This window comes from Papaver somniferum, chromosome 11, assembly GCF_003573695.1.
Source record: "Papaver somniferum cultivar HN1 chromosome 11, ASM357369v1, whole genome shotgun sequence".
NCBI classification, from domain to species: domain Eukaryota; kingdom Viridiplantae; phylum Streptophyta; class Magnoliopsida; order Ranunculales; family Papaveraceae; genus Papaver; species Papaver somniferum.
Genome location: NC_039368.1, coordinates 15,823,041 through 15,839,922, shown reverse-complemented (window position 1 = coordinate 15,839,922; position 16,882 = coordinate 15,823,041). Strand labels below are relative to the sequence as shown.

General features: G+C 39.8%; 1 non-coding gene across 1 annotated transcript; it reads right to left on the bottom strand.

The window, feature by feature from the left end:
- Positions 1 to 441: 441 nt before the first annotated feature.
- TRNAC-GCA lies at positions 442 to 513 on the bottom strand. Its single transcript has one exon. It is a non-coding gene; the product is annotated as a tRNA-Cys (tRNA).
- Positions 514 to 16,882: the final 16,369 nt, after the last annotated feature.

The window sequence follows — 16,882 nt, the reverse complement described above, 5'->3', positions numbered from 1 at the left end:
CCAATGATTATCTAAAAGAATATTTCGTATAGCCTTAAATTAAGAAGAACAATCGTGTTATTTGAAAAAAATCCTTTGGAGAGTTGAAGATCTGCTTCAATATGGAGCAGTGAGGAAGTATTTAGACAATTTATGGGCCAGTATGAGAGCAGTTGAAGCCACGAAATCACTCAAACTTAATTGAACACTAGTTCAAGTAAACCAGTGACTAAAAGTTCCTACTATACAGCAGACGACATTTCGTTTGAGTGTGGGCGTCATTTCCTTTGCCATTTAGGGTTTCCTAAAACCCAATGTGAACCGTATATGTTGCAAAAAAAAAATGAGCGATTATCAAAGATGGAAATAGAGTGTCAAATACCCTATACAATAGCCTTTGTTAAAAATAAATTTACGGGGAGTGTCAAATACTCAGTCCAATATTCCTAACTAAAATAAAAAAAGGCCCAACCGGGTTTGAACCGGTGACCTCTTGATCTGCAATTAAATGCTCTACCACCGAGCTATGGACCCATATGATTGATTCTAGTATCAAATGAAACAATGTTATTTGAAAACTGAATGTGAAGGGGTGTATAATATTTTATTTATTTAATATTTTAGTTAGTATGTTTTTTAATCTAAACTTATTTACGTTAAGTTGGTTCACCGGTTGATCTAAACATTTAAAAATTTTAAGCATCAATAAATTATTAGTAAATTCATTCAGTTATTCCAATGTTGGATCGTGCAAAGTCAATAAATGTACGACACCAAAACCCGATGATTCCACTGAAAAGAGTGCAGAGTAGTTGGTTTGTATTTTGAAAAGTACCATCATAAAGAAAAAAAACAAAAAACTAACAAATGTAGAAGTATGTACAAAAATCAAGAAATACAAAATTATATCTTCCCAAAATTTAACAGTAAACACCAAAATTATTTTGTTAAATGATAAACATGACGAGGAAAACACTAAAATCCGTGTTATATAAGTGTTTATGGTTGAAAACTGTTTCCGCTGGTTTTGGTAAATTGGGGGTGTGTGTGAATGAGAAATGAATCTAAACCCTAAACAAATGCACTGCACGGGAGTACTTTTAGGTTCGAGAAATCAATCTGTACAATTCTGGCCTAACCCAAGAAATTGCCGTTCCAGATTTGCTTCGGTCACAAAGTGAAGGAGATGGGGTTGATCTTAGGGAGGGAAGCAAAGAAGGTGTTGGGATTATGAAGGTGTCGGTTGTTTATGACTTGTATCAGAATGTTGAACTGGCTTGCATAATGTAAGCTATCAGTTCTGGGTGTTTTCTGGATACTGTGACAATACTTGGTCCTCCTTTTGTTGAAATAGGTTGAAAACCTATTTATACAAGTCATTTGAGCGCACCCTTGATCTTGTAGGAAGTGGAGAAGGTTAAGTGATGCAGTAGTGGGGTTGTGTAGGAGATGGTGATCATCACGTGGTAACTCCTTCACCCACTTCGTTCATCGTGTTTAACCGTTCATCTTTTCCTGACGCGTTCTTGTAATGAGCGCGTTACACGCCGCACGCTATAAACCGCCAGACCAATACCCCAGTAAGTATCCCCCAGTTTGCGACATGTGTGATGTCTCGAGTAAGTAGGCCAAGTCGTGTGACTTGCCACTAAAATCAGCACGTAGTGCTTTTAGGCTAAAATGATAAGTTATTCGTGAAATCAATTGCTTATAATCGATGTGTATAAAGCATCGCTTTCGGATAAGCAGCTGAAATATTTGATGTGCTAGAAGCATCACTGTTTTTGTGCTCGATCGAAGCAGTCACGGATTGAGCTTCTTAAAAGGAGCGTGACCGCTCTCTTTCAGGGAGTTGGTAGGAGCTACGCACGCATCCCAAGGAATGGCCGTTCAGTCCCTATAGGAGAGTGGCGACTGGTGGCCATTCTAAAATCCTATCGGTCGATCCAGTTTAGATCTAGACCGTTTAAATTGGCTAGCCAAGTTGAGTGGCTGAGATGATTTGTGGCAGTTAATGACTGCTGTTGAAGTAGCGTGAATGGCCACTTTTGGGTGATCTCTCGGAGGTCACATGAGAAAGTTGTGGCTTGGCCGATTGCCCCTCGGGGAAGAAGGGTCGTCGGTGATCACAACGTCACCATATTTGTCATCTGGAATCCAATTTGAGTCGTTCGACCAAGATGGCAAAGATGGACGAACGCGATTGATTTGCGGAAGTTGCATAACCCCGTTTGTTTGATTTAGGGTTTACGCACGCTCCTACTTTGGCTGGTCGAATCCAAGCACTAGGTGCTATTTTGAACAGACCGATTGGGCATGCATGGAGTCGAGCTGCCGGCGTGCATGCCTACAGCTCTTGGTCCATCAAAATTGGATATAGGCCACTCGATTCGGCCGGCGAAGATGAGTGGCCAAGATCAATATGCGATTGCCCCAAAGTGTAAATTAGGTTTTTGGTCGGCCGCGGCTACTCTAGTTCGATCGAGCAATTAGATGCTTCATTGACCTCCCACAGGTAACTCGATCGAATATGAATGGAGTTGGGCCAGCGGTGAACTCGTGTGCACCTTCCTGATGGTCCAAATTACGATCTAAGCCATCCAAATAGGCTGGCTAAGTTGGACGGTCGTGATTGATTTAAGAGGCTAGTGTACATCCGCGACCCAAAATTAGGGTTTAGAAGCATCACGTCTGCCATAGTTTGGGCAAACGTTTTATAGCTCTATGGTATTGCCGTGGGCAAACCGATCGAGTGGCGGGAAAGCTGGGCTACCGGTGGAAATGCCCCCGCTTTTTTGACCGCTCAAGATGCGATCTTAACCGTCCAATTAGGCCGTCTAAGTTGGAAGGACGTGATGCGTTTTGAGACCGTCTTTGTCGGTCTTAATTCGTTTGAGCTATTTTACGCAGCGTGAACGCCCATGTTTGGGTAAGCGATTTAGCACTCTATAGGTTTGCCGCATGCAAGTCGATCGACTAGGGAACCAGTGGGCCCGCCAATGATCATGTAAGCACTTCCTTAACCGTTCATAGGAGGATCCAAGCCGTCCAACCAGGATGGAAAAGTAGGACATTCGTGATGCTTCTGAGACTGTTTTGGACAGTCTAGCTCGTTCGGGTTGGCGTTTGACAACGCTGGAATATGTTTAAATAAAGTCCAATTGGTTGGGACACTAATAGGCCCACCGGAGGTCAATGCGGTGATTACCTAGTTCTGCCAGGAGTGGTCTAGTTTTGCTAAAACATACGACCAAATTGTGTGGCCGTGATTGTTTTTGAGACTGATATTAACAGTCTAGATTTTCCTTAGGGAATTCAAGCGTGATCGAGCCAACTTAAAAGTGCGCCGATACGAGATTCTCTTTGTCAGGGAGTGATGCAAACTGTGTGAGTACTTTCATGAAGACTTCAATACTGACACTTCGGGAGATTCATGCTACTTTGTTGAGAGTGAACATTAATCGTCATGTCATGCCAACATTGGGGGTTCTCTTGCGGAACATAGCGTAGGAAAATACAAGTCACACAATGCATCAAATGGATAATGCTATTAGGAAAATTCATACAATATTCAGGATTGTTGCACCATTCTGAATGAATTGCATACATATTGAATTGCTCAATGGGTGAAGAGGTTTTTTGCACTCATCACTTCTGAAATGGCTTTATAACCTTGCAGGGCGTCAGCGCATTAAATACAAGGTTTTACAATTTTAGCCCTATTCGAAAAACCACCATCAACATTAAATCCCCTGCTTAGCACGTAACAGTGACATTGTTGCGCGATAAGCAATGGATGGTGACGGTTAAATATAAAACTTATGAGGCAAGGTAGACAAATGTTACCAGGATATAAGTCATCTAGGTCTTTGATCAAGATACGCTTAACGAAGTATCAAGGCTTGCACTGACGGTCCTCCTATCATACGTCAATTGCCTCCATGTAGATTTCAAAATTTGCTAAACTCCATTGCGCTCGATTGTGATAGGCCTTGACTGAAGTTGCTTGGAGTCCGAACTGCTGAGTAGCAACGAAAATCTTCTTTAAACTCCTGAACATTGACTGGAATGGAATTGCGTTCATTCTGACCCTTTATCTCATAGGCTCATTGTTTCCCTTCGGATTGCGATGGTGAAATGCTTGGAATGCTTGTATTGGCAAAATCTTCCGGAGTCTTTGAGTGAAGTAAACGAGCTGAGAGGCGTTTTGTTTCCGATGTGTTGCTATCAAGTCTTCAAGGACTTCGTTCTAAGCGACATCTTTTGAACCATCTTATGAATCTTGGATAGTTTTATGGAATGGGATGCGATGAGCAGTCCCCAGTTACACTTCATATTCGATGGCGTGGCTGGATACGTGAAACCATCTCCGATTTGTACTTTTGGAGTCTTTAATGCACATGTACGGCTTCATGTTGAGAATTTTCTGCGGCTCGTAAAGTTTCAACAGTGATGATGCTGATATTAGAAACGAACCGGTTGAGGGACGTGAAGGCATCCTGGCAGTCCCCAGGTGTAATTATCCCGAGCTTATTTTCTCTTGAAAGACGTACTTCCATTGCATTTGCTGGTAAGGTGTTGGAGTGTCTTCAGCCTTTGAAGAGAGCGCTGAAGCGGCTTCGGGGAAGAGTGATGAAGCAGCTTCGAGAGAGAGCGTTTGAAGCGGCTTCTTCTGGAGAGAGCGTTGAAATAGCTTCAGGAGAGAGCGTGCGTTGAAGCGGATTCTGGAGCGTACATTGAAGTGGCTTATGAAGCGTGCGTTGAAGCGGCTTCTTCTGGAGAGAGCGTTGAAGCGGCTTTAGGATAGATCGTTGAAGCACCTTCTTATGGAGAGAGCGTTGAAACAGCTTCAGGAAAGAGCGTGAGTTGAAGCGATTTTTTCTGGAGACGGCGTTGAAGCGGCTTCTTCTTCAGTTTGATTTTCCCTTGCAAATCACATGCTTCTTGATTGACCGCCTCTCTTGTGTTGAAGAAATCCTTGACTGACGGTGAAGGAATTTCATGATGAGTCTCAGTCCCCAAGCATGAGTTACATGGCTCTATCTTGTATGCCCGATGGGTTTACCATAATAAAGATATCACCATATCGCCTCCGTGCTGGTGATTCTATTACTTCTCCATGGGAAAGTAAAATATGCAGAAGTTCGGATTACCTCTGTCTGTAGTGGTTGTTGCTATGGCGAAGCTCTGGCGAGCAACAACGATTCTTGGCAGCGGCTATGATCAGAAGAGACTGGCAGGGAGAGGCACGGTAGATACTTGCATGAACTTTGCAGTCTTCATATATGAGCTTTCAACTTGATAGATTATGTCACGCTGGGTCTCTGAAGAAATAATTTGGGAGAGAGTCGGAGTTGAACCCAATGTTGATGAGGATAGTACGAGTTGTTGATCATGAGACCGTCTTTGCGTATACGCTGCGTTTCATAGACATCCAGGCATATCGCTGGTCTTTAAACAACACATATGCTCCCTCAAATACCTCTACGTCTTTGGGCATCTTGGAATCATAATGACAACGGGCTTGCGTCTCTCCAAATTCAGCATCTTTCAGATGGGTAATGATAAGCAGTCTCCAGCGACGCTCTTTGCCTTTATCATCTCGTGTCTTTGATGAGTAGGGAAGTCCCCTCATGCGAATGCCTTAACTAATAGGTTCTTCAAATATGATGAAGCTCTTGACATGGAGAGTCTGTATGTACCTCTTAAGTCCAATCGCAACCTCCTTTAGTGACGCAACTACTTCTTCTACGGGAGACGAAATTCTGAAAGCGTCCCTCATAGATGTTGTTGCCGTCGAGCCAGATATGGAATATCTTGGACGTTGTTTTATCATCGTGGCAGTCGTGCATGTGATACTGGAGTTGAAGTGGGTGATTTTGGACGCGCAAGATGTTGTATCTCGGTGGTTTTTCTCTTGCTACTTCAGTGAAACCGCTTACATAAGGTTGAAGGTTGTATTGCTTGTTGGTCCGACGTGTCGAAGAATCTTTATCCTCCATTCATGTCATGAGCAGCGTGACTGGGTGCACTGATGAGGTGGTTTCAAATTAGTAGTTCCACTGAGATGTGTTTATGATGTTTGAATTCAATGCTTCCTGGTTCTATGAAGGGTTTTCTAAAATCCAGAAGCTGCAAGATGAAACAAACGAAGTTCCCTCCGTGGACTTCATTGCTCGTCAAGAGGAGGAGATCGAGAGGTTATCCTTGTAATTTAAGCTGAAGCAGGCTTTTCTCCGCGAAAATGAAAGGCGCTCTTTCCAAAAAGAATGAGTTGTTGATGAAGGACTTCCCTTGAATACTTGCGCATTTTCTTTTATATTTCCCTTTTAGTTGTCTTGAGTGATGTAAGGAATTCCTTTCACAGTTTGATTTTCTGGTTTTTGAACTATTAGGTGATTGAATTTTTGAATTGGTTTATTTTTGAGATGATTTTATGAATGACTTTCTGAGAGGAATTATGTTTGAATCGGCTGAAAGCCGGCATTCTAGTTTTGAATTCGATCATTCTAAGTATCTCGTAAAAATTGCAAATGTTGCATAAAAAGGGAAACATGTAAAGGGAAGATAATGTGGTATCTAAGAACAACTGCATCTTTGACTTCCTTCCTCGATGTGGGATGTATGCGTCAAGTTTCCAGCATGCTTTTAAAATGTAAAATTGTTTAACGAAACTTACTCGTTCACAAGATCTCGGTTGAACGAGACTTGGATTCTCCAAGGGTGATCGCTTCGAATCCAAGTTGTTATGGCGTGCCTCGAGAAACCCGTAGTTGGTTTGATCACTTCGATGAAACTGCGCACGTTAATCTTCGGAGAAAAGGGGAAATTCTCCTAAGTTAATCTTCCTTTGGACAATATGCTTCGGGCCGTTCCATTCACTAGTAAAGCGATGAATGAATCTGTGGCAGTGGCAGTACCTCAGGCCCGTCATCTCTTGATCATTTCGATGTTCGTTGTTCCGCTAAAACATTTTTCCTAACAGAGTGATTCGCCCAAACTGCGGATTCTTTCTCGACATGATGACGCGGGCATTGTTATCTTTTTGAGGTTGTTCTCTTGAGGTGTCGGCTCCAGTAGACCTGAAGATGTCCCGGGCTCGCTCCTATCCGAGTTGACATAATAGGCGAACCCTTTATGATTATTTGAAGATGTGTCAAGCCTCTTTTGTTATTGTAGATGTACGAATTCTCAGAATTACACCATATTCTGGATCTACACGTTTTGTTGATGAAGTGATAGCGGATACTCCTGATCTTAAATTGGTAGCAGTGGTGGAATAAAGATAGACTTTTTCTTTTGTGACCTCTGCAGGTGTCTTCCCAGGACTCCACTGGTGTTGAATTTGTTGTCGACTATCTCCATACTGAAACAACGGCTACGCGAATCTTCACTTCGTCTTTCTGGACCCTTTGAGGCATTTCTAGCTTGCTCCATACAACACTTGTGGTGTTGCAGAAATGGTGATTGATCCATCCTGATCTCGAGAGAAGCCGTTGCGTTCTTCTAAGCAGTAGTCGTGTCTGGTGTCTTCACGCGGATTTCTGGTCCTTTCATCTGGGAGATCTACTGGTGCTCAGCTATCCAAGGTATTTCCAGTAGCATTGCTTGAAAAAACATTTTTGTGAAGCTTCTTAGTGAATGGAACACCGGAATTGAAATCGGTTGTTGAATCAAATGATTGAATTAAATCTAATATCTACCCTTTTGAAATTGAGAAAATTGGAATGAATCTCGAGAAACTGATTTTGAACCGAGAAATCAATCTCCCACTGTGGTCGCCAATTGTTTATGGGTGAAAACTATTTCTGCTGGTTTTGGTAAATTTGGGGTTTGTGTGAATGAGAAACGAATCTAAACCCTAAACAAATGCACTGCACGGGAGTACTTTTAGGTTCGAAAGATCAATCTGTACAATTCTGGCCTAAACCAAGAAATGGCCATTTCAGACTTGCTTCGGTCACAAAGTGAAGGAGATGGGGTTGATCTTAGGGAGGGAAGCGAAGAAGGTGTTGAGATTATGAAGGTGTCGGCTGTTTATGACTTGTATCAGAATGTTGAACTCGCTTGCATAATGTAAGCTATCAGTTTTGGGTGTTTTCTGGATACTGTGACAACACTTGGTCCTCCTTTTGTTGAAATAGGTTGAAAAACTATTTATACAAGTCATATGAGCGCACCCTTGATCTCGTAGGAAGTGGAAAAGGTTAAGTGATGGAGTAGTGGGGTTGTGTAGGAGATGGTGATCATCACGTGGTCACTCCTTCACCCACTTTCTTTCATCGTGTTTAACCGTTCATCTTTTCCTGACACGTTCTTGTAATGAGCGCGTTGCACGCTGCATGCTGTAAATTTCCAGACCAATACCTCAGTAAGTATCCCCCGGTTTGCGACATGTGTGATATCTCGAGTAAGTGGGCCAAGTCGTGTGATTTTCCGCTAAAATCAACACATAATGCTTTTAGGCTAAAATGATAAGTTATTCGTGAAATCAGTTGCTTATAATCGATGTGTATAAAGCATCACTTTCGAATAAGCAGCTGAAATATTCGATGTGCTAGAAGCATCGTTATTTTTGTGCTCGATCAAAACAGTCACGGATTGAGTGTCTTAAAAAGAGCGTGACTGCTCTCTTTCGGGGAGTTGGTAGGAGCTACGCATGCATCCCAAGGAGTGGTCGGTCAGTCCTTATAGGAGAGTGGCGACTGGTGCCATTCTAAAATCCTATCGGTCGATCCAATTTAGATCTGGACCGCCTAAATTGGCTAGCCAAGTTGAGTGCTGAGATGATTTCCGGCAGTTAATGACTGTTGTTGAAGTAGCGCAAATGGCCACTTTTGGGTGATCGCTCGGAGGTCACATGAGCAAGCCTTGGCTTGGCCGATTGCTCCTTACGGAAGAAGGGTCGCCGGTGATCACAGCGTCACCCTATTGGCCATCTGTAATTCAATCTGAGTCGTTCGACCAAGCTGGCAAAGATGGACGAACGCGATTGATTTGCGGCAGTTGTATAACGTCGTTTGTTCGATTTAGGGTTTATGCATGCCCCTACTTTGGCTGGTCGAATCCAAGCACTAGGTGCTAATTTGAACAGACCGATTGGGCATGCATGTATCTGAGCCGCCGGCGTGCATGCCTACATCACTTGGTCCATCAAAATTGGATACAGACCACTCGATTCGGCCGGCGAAGATCAGTGTTCAAGATCAATTTGCGACTGCCGCAAAGTATAAATTAGGGTTTTGGTCGGCCGCGGATACTCTAGTTCGATCGAGCAATTAGATGCTTCATTGACCTCCCACAGGTGAGTCGATCGAATATGGATGGAGTTGGGCAGGCGGTGAACTCGTGTGCACCTTCCTGATGGTCCAAAACGCGATCTAAGCCATCAAAATAGGCTGGCTAAGTTGGATGGTCGTGATCAATTTAAGACGCTAGTGTACTTCCGCGACCCAAAATTAGGGTTTAGAAGCATCACGCCTGCCATAGTTTGGGAAACGTTTTATTGCTCTAATCTTGCTGTGGGAAAACCGATCGAGTGGGGGGAAATCTGGGATACCTGTGGACATCCCCGCGCTTCTTTGATCGCTCAAGATGCAATCTAATCCGTCCAACTAGGCCGGATAAGTTGGACGGACGTGATGCGATTTGAGACCGTCTTTGCGGGTCTTAATTCGTTTGAGCTATTTTACGCAGCATGAACGCCCATGTTTGGGTAAGCGATTGGGCACTCTATAAATTTGTCGCATGCAAGTCGGTCGACTAGGGAACCAGTGGGCCCGTCAATGATCATGTTAGCACTTCCTTAACCGTTCGTAGGAGGATCCAAGCCGTCCAACCATGCTGGCAAAGTTGGACGTTCGTGATGCTTCTGAGACTGTTTTGGACAGTCTAGCTCTTTTGAGCTTCTTTTAACAGCGTGATCACCCTGTTTAGGGTTGGATTTTGACAACGCTGGAATGTGTTTAAATAAAGTCCAATTAGTTGGGACACTAGTAAGACCACCGGCGGTCAATGCGGTGATTACCTAGTTCTGCCAGGAGTGGTCTGGGTTTGCTAAAACATGCGGCCAAATTGTGTACCCGTGATTGTTTCTGAGACTGAAATTAACAGTCTAGATTTTCCTTAAGGAATTCAAGCGTGATCGAGCCAAATTAAAAGTGTGCTGATACGAGATTCTCTTTGTCAGAGAGTGATGCAACCTGTGTGAGTACTTTCATGCAGACTTCAATACTGATACTTCGGGAGATTCATGCTACTCTGCTGAGAGTGAACATTAATCTTCATGTCATGCTAACATTGAGGTTCTCTTGTGGAACATAGCGTAGGAAAATACAAGGCACACAATGCATCAAATGGATAATGCTACTAGGAAAATTCATAGAATATTCGAGATTATTGCACCATTCTGAATTAATTCCATACATATTGAATTGCTCAATGAGTGAAGAGGTTTTTTGCACTCATCACTTCTGAAATGGATTTATACCCTTGCAGGGCGTCAGCACATTAAATACAGGGTTTTACAATTTTAGCCCTATTCGAAAAACCACCATCAACAATAAGCTTATCGAATACTTTTCTAACTGTGATGCCACTTGGGATCCCGCTTTTCATAAATACAAATAACATAAATTTTCTAGCAAGTAAGGCAATATTATTGTTGTTATCGTCTCATACACTTTCTCTCAAATAAGGAGTACCTTACTAGCATGTTATATTGGTTGTCTGTGAATTTTGATAATGTATAATGTAATTTTACATTGAAAGTACGTGTTTAAAGTGAAATGAGAAACTCAAACCAACTGAGAAACAAGGATCATCGTGTTTTTTTTTCTTTTTTTTTTGTAATGATAAATTGAGTCTTATTCCCATGAGTCATTTGTTAGTCGGATATAACGTTGCCATGTACACCAGGAGTTTGATGGTGATGTGAATACTTTGCTCCCCAGTGATTTTCTACTTCCGTAGGTAAAATCTTGTGTCCTGGAAATGTTTAGCCCAAGCATATTATTAAGCATAATTCAACTCTTCATCTTCGGAGAAGTAATAGAGTATGACGTACGCGGTGGACCGAAAAAATTCGCTTCCGGAGCAATGCCCAACATGCCAAAACTCCTCGCAAATACATGTTCCTTTACCTTTGCAAACATGCTTCACGTGCACGATGACTTAAACGCATCTCCCTCACTATTCCACCTTGTCATTGTTCTGCGAAGAGTGCAAGATCTTAAGGGCCAAAGCTAATGCGGATTACATGGTTCACCGGCTTTCAACTCTTGTCCAGGAAAAGGGCAATGACTTGGACTTCCAGATTCCTACTTCGCGTCAGTTTTGATTTGAAAGAATGTACTGATGTTACTCGTTCCAATGGTGTATCATTCAGGATCATGTTTTATATTCCTAGCATCATTACTATGATACAAGTCGCTTATGCAAAGCCTAATTTGTAATTAATGCATACCTAAGTCAAACAACTTGATAGGAATTACGAGCATCTACTAAAAGGACTACAACTTATCCCATCAAGTGTGGCTACTCATTATTTCTTGCATCACATTGCCAAGTCATATGATATGAGTTACCATAGTGTCACAATCACCTCACAATTAGATGGTATGAGCGCAAAGTGATGGACCACGAATGCTGAAACTCATTATTGCTACCTATAGTAGAAACTCCATAAATTCATACTCGATTATTTAATAAACCTTCTTAAATAATATTTTTATCCGGTCCCGAGTCGGGGACAACTTTCCAAATTAATAATTCTCTAAAATTATAAAATAATACATTTTTGATTACCGATGTAGAACTCATGTGAAATATAAATTAATAATTCATATATATATATATATATATTCAATCCATTAATGATTTATGAGGGTTTTTTTTGGAAAATGATTCAATTATCGTCTGTTTTTTGCTAAAATCAATATCACATTGAATTTCATCTTCAATTTTTCTTATCATCGTAAGAATTTCTGGTATTGTTTTTTACAGCTAAGCAAAAAATTATTCAATGTCATAATAAAGTGGGATATTGAAGGGATTTATAAATTGGTACTTGATTGATATACATTTAACAATGAAGCAAAGTGGGACTGTGAAGGGTGATTTGAGAGTTTTAACATTATACAGTATTTAGAAAATAATTATTTGATAATAAATTTATCTATAAGTTAATAATATATTAATTAACATATAAATTATTAATTTACCGATTTATTAATATCTCGCTTAATTAATAAATTTTGGTGGTCCGGACAGAATTAATTTATAGAGTTTCTACTGTACATACCATTCTCATTAACTTGAAGGGATCAAGCACGGGCTGTGGCCATCATTTAAGGACTAGCAACTAAAGTCAACTCATGTTGCAAGACCAAAACAAGCAAAACCTAATCTGTATATGCCAAAGGGTCTTTCACAAAGTATGCACAAGAGTGTGCGTCATTTGGGCCATTTAATTCACAAGTATGTGTTCTCTATCTCGGTTCATGTAAATTATTGCAACGTTCAACTTTCCTTTGTTTTGCATCATTCCGATGGAATCCTGGTTTAGCAACACGACATAATGATATTTTTGCATCATGTATGCTTTACCAGCTAAGATTCATAGTTTATTGATGTACCTTCAACCAACACCCTTTCATTATGCATGTCTTATTGACATTTATACCACTAGAATAAGGGAAGAGGATGGAAATATACCAAGTGCACCTGCTTTCGTGATAACGAGTTTCAGAATTTGTACCATGGCGGTGCATAACCAGTTTTATCTCGATGCCCAACTTGAATATTGCACCATATAGGTGCAATATCTCTTTAGGCCATCCAACCACTGGCGTGATGCACTATGATGGTGCAATATCTGTTCTGTGACAACATGCCTTAAACGCACAACACAAGCTTTATTATTGGCAAGCAGTAATGGACTTTAATTAGTCTTATTGCTTGGTGTTTTTTTTTTTTGTCATTCTTGGCGATTTCTAAGTTTTGTAGCTGCCTTAGACCATGTCCAATAAGGGAAGACATAATTCCCTTAAAATTCTATGTGGTAACGTTTTTACTTGACGTGTAAAGTAATAGGAGAAGACCATATCTTATTATGGATAAGCAATTCGATCAATTAATGGTAACCCGACCGACATATATTTTCCATATCGGTGATTTTTCAATTTTGTAATTTATTATTTTGTAAGTGTTTAATCTTAGTCATAGAAAGGAATTATAATGTTCGATCGATCTGTTAATGTGGTGGACAACTAAAAAGTAGTTATAAGAAGAAAACTATATGAAAATGAGCATGTAATAGTCTGCGGGTACAGGTTGAACAACAATGCATTGAGCGATTATAAAACAGCTCGGTGAATATTTCATCGATCGGTAATTAATTCGCTTATTGGCCTATCCTTTACTGAAAACCTTTATTCCCCTCTCCTCTTATCAATCTCACTATATATGGGGTACGGAATAAGGTTTTATAGTAATTCTCTACCTCAAAGGAGATAGGTTTTCTCTTATTTGAGGATATGAATCTCTTGGAGATGGTCTTGGCTTGGTAGCGTAGTACACCTCTAAAGCATCCACTAATTTGTGGTGGCACTACTCTTTTATTAATATATATTATCTTTTTCTAAATCAAATGACGATCCATGTGAATTTGAATAGTTTATATTTATCTAAAATAAGAAATAAATTGATCCGATCAACTTGGTTGAAATATAATAGTGGATTTTTTGTCAAGTGTTGGATATTTTCAGATGGTTTAAAAACAAGAAGATCTTGTTCACTTTGTTTGGGTGTGCATGAGGTCTAGGGGATGCAACCTATTAGATTTTGTAGATTCAAAAGCAACACTCATTCGAAATATGGCATGCTATTTATAACCGCATTCAGTTCCAATATAATTGCTAACAAATACATGCATATAGACACAAAGGTGCTTGTGGGAGAAACAAGACACCAAAGATGTTTGTTGACTTATATATACAAACCTTCCTGTAAGTTCATGTGATTGATTACTTATCAATCATAAAGAATTTATTTATTTTTTCTTACATTTTCGTTTCCGAATTTCTATTTATTTGCATCATCTGGGGGGAAAAATGTATTTTTGTGGTTGAATCAAAGAGTGCAAACTATATGTGAAATTGTTCTAAGCCTCCATCGTCCGAAGAAATTAATTGAATTACCAAACTGCACTCGAGAGTTATTTATATAGGTCAAAATACTGTCTAAAAGAATCATATTCATAGAGTCTTGAGTTAAGAAGAACAACCGTGTTCTTATAGCAAATCCTTTAGGGACCCGACTTGAAAACACTGGGGGTACCAAAATACACCACCAACTTTTTCTTAGGCAACCTTTATGGACAAACTTAAACACAATTCTGAGAGTTCAACTCAATGAATCTCAATCAAGGAATACTATCTAGAGTTATATCTCTTTCTCTCACAATCAGAAAGTTTACAGAGACTTGTCCGTGAACCTGACTTACGTGTGAGATTACTTGGGTGATTCCAAAGATCAATTTCCAAGTAATCAATCAAGTTGTATCCAACAAGCAAGGATGGATGTATCTTATTTGATTGATTTACGTACAACCTGTGATATTTCAATCATAAAGATAAAAAATATAACGCAGAAGAAAAAAACACAGACACCAGAAATTTTGTTAACAAGGAAACCGCAAATGCATAAAAACCCAGGGACCTAGTCCAGATTGAACACCAAACTGTATTAAGCCGCTACAGACACTAGCCTATTACCAATTAACTTCGGACTGGAATGTAGTTGAGACCGAATTAAACCCTCACATCAATACAGTTACAGTCGCGCTCCTTACGCCTCTTAATTCCAGCAGGACTCTGCGCAAATGATTCCCTTAGATAACGTCCTTTACAGCCTAAGAGTTGCTTCAACTCAATTGAAGACTTTAAACCAATATGCCTCCCACAGATAAGCCTATTTGTGTGATTTTCTTTTTGATCGTAGATCAAGGTGAGACTGGATATTGATAGCAATAGACAAAGTCTAGCTAACCTAAAAATCCGTACTTATGTTTCCCGAAGAGCAGCCTAGATTATTACTCACCTCACAAGTATTAAACTTTTGGAATCAACAAAGTCTGAGACGAAGAGAACTTTGATGATTTCTATCTATCTTGATTGATGGAGCAAGCTCAATAATCGATCAAAATCAGGATAATTGAGTTATCAGATAAACAATAGCTAGACCTGGCTTCACAAATCCCTATGAAGTCTTTGTAGTCGCTAAACCCTAAAAGTGTTTTAGGAAGAGGACGACTCTAGTTTACAACTAGGACACACAAAAGTAGTGTCGGGATTCAAATATCCCAGTTGTTTGAGGTTCCCCTTTTATAGACTTTCAAAGCATAGGTTGCTTTAGGTTTAACCTAAGATAGCTTTGGAACCAAGCAAACAATATCCACCGTTAGATGAATCTTTGAATCTATTAATATAGCAAGATATACACTCTGGCTAGGATGAACCGTAACTAAACCGTGTACAAAGAAAACGTTCATGAATGGTTAGCCAAAACTATCCAACTGAACTATAAGCTTGAGCATTTTCATATAACACTTAAGAGTTTAATCTTGAGTCACAATCATATGGTCAAACATGTCTATAGTGTTTTTAGAGATTGTTCAAATGATAATTATCTCATAAAAATAATTTTATATGCATTTGAAATTAATAGTGAGGGAAAGTATGTATACTTAAACCTTGTTCGTGAATCATATTGTTCATGGTACGTGTACCGGGTATGTATACCCTTAAGACAAATTAGAGTTCCGAAACATATAGAATTTTTTTGGTACGTGTACCAGGTATGGAACCACGCCGCTTCCAAAATCGACAGTTCTTTTTCAGTACGCGTACTGGTTTGCGTACTGTTCCGAGTTCACAGACTTTTTAAGGTATGCATACTGATATGCGTACCAAAAAGTTGTTGTCGACATATAGCTACTCTGATACGTGTACTAGGTACATGTACTACGGTTCCGGACCTATAACAATTTTCCCAGTTTGTAAGACTGGTATGCATACTGTCTTGTATGCGAAAATAATAGTAGTTTTATATTTCTCTCTAAAACAATTCGAAACATTCCCAAATAACATCAATGAAACATTTCACTGTTCGAGGCTATATATTTTCTAATGATAGTCTTGAATCATAATTTAAATTACGAACAATAAATTGTTCTTAACTGAAGTTCATCAAGTATGAGCAAATATTCATTAAGCTTAGTCATATATATTTCAAGGACTAATTACAAGATAATCTTGACTCGAAATTATTGATATGCTTACAATAGTCTAATTATTTACGTGACAATGTCTCACAGATAGAAAAATGAATATAACTGGAGAACTAGGTGGTTAAGTCTTCACTTACCTATTGTTGAAGAAGTTCTCCAAAAGCTTCGGTTGATCTTCGCCTTCAAACGGTAGAACATAATGATGATTGTCGTGATGTCCATTTCTCAACTACACTTTTATCCTAATACGAGACTTGACTAATTGTAGACTAGAAATCAAGATATAATTTTGACAACTAAATTTGACAACAAGCTTTAGGTAGAAACACTTGTGAGTTCGACCAAGCAATGCTCTAATACGAATAATCGAGAAAACTAGGTGCTATTGTGATAGCAGTTGAATCCCTAAAATCACTCAAACTCAGTCGAGCACAACTGCAATTGAAGCAGTGCACGATAGTCCTCGCTATATGTCGCAATTACCTTTAAAGTAAAAGGGACAAAGTGTCAAAGTACTCTAGTCAATAGCCCTTCCTCTTAACATATCATCTAAAAACACCACCCTTCTAAAAAGCAAAAAATAAAAACTACTCTTCTAAAGAGCAAAAAATAAAA